This window comes from Hipposideros armiger, unplaced genomic scaffold (genome assembly GCF_001890085.2).
Source record: "Hipposideros armiger isolate ML-2016 unplaced genomic scaffold, ASM189008v1 scaffold_329, whole genome shotgun sequence".
Classification (NCBI taxonomy): Eukaryota; Metazoa; Chordata; class Mammalia; order Chiroptera; family Hipposideridae; genus Hipposideros; species Hipposideros armiger.
Genome location: NW_017731679.1, coordinates 820,228 through 821,306, shown reverse-complemented (window position 1 = coordinate 821,306; position 1,079 = coordinate 820,228).

The window sequence follows — 1,079 nt, the reverse complement described above, 5'->3', positions numbered from 1 at the left end:
CATGATGGTGTCATTTAGATGTATTCTCCCTCTGACCAGCCGGCCCTTTGGTGGGGGAAAATATTAAGCTAATTTTAGGATCAAGAAAATGAGATACCTTCATTAGATTACATCAGTGGAAAAGGATATTTGTACCTCTTGAGTGTCCTGTCTATGGCTTTACTTTTGCATCTCATGCTACGTCTCACTCAGAGGGTATTATGTCAAAAAATGCAATACTTGTCGTCAGGTTCCTCGGAAGATATTAGTAAGGTCAAATACACATACCTAATTAGTAGAATGTGAAATAAACGCTCTTCAAGGTTTCTTAGCCCTATGATGGTGTAAGCTGCTGGCCAGAGAAGTGTGAAGTGAAATGCAAGTAAGCAGAGCATCGAAGAAAAGCATGTGTACTAGGTTTTGCTTAGCTGCAAGGAAGTACTAAATGAATTGAATTTTAAGCCGTCTGCAGATTAGGCCATTAGTCAAAGAGGCAGCTAAGTGGGCAGAGACACTCTCTGCATATTTAATGATTTTTACTTTACTACCAAACATCTTAAATCTCCTTCCTATGCCTTAAATTCTCATAATTGGGTTGAATTTAGATGATGACACAATGCTATTTTGTTAACTCTTTGCTTCCCAATCTTTTTAATGTTACAGGAAACACAGATACTGAGTATTAAAAATAGCATTCATTGTTCCAGATGTCACTCATGAAGAAAGTTTAGAGGCCACTGAAAACATTCAAGCTGCAAAATAAAGTGCCTATTTTATATGTGAAGATCGGTGCTTGGCTCAGTACATGCTAAGAGCCCTTCCCTGCCTCTTTCTGTCCCCACACCTGACCCAGCTGCCCACACCTCTGGTTGAACATAGTGCCTCTTAGATTGGAACACAACTTCCCGTAGCAAAGTCCTCTGCCTTGATGGAATATGGCTCACCTTCTGCTTTGAGCTGCTGAAGTAGGGCCAAGCTGTGTGTGTCCCCAAGGAGCAGCAAGCGCTGAACCTCGCTTACTATGCCTGCTGCTTGTGAAGACTTCAGGGTGATGCATCCTTCAACTCTCCAAAATTCCTTTTTTTTTAATTATTATTTTT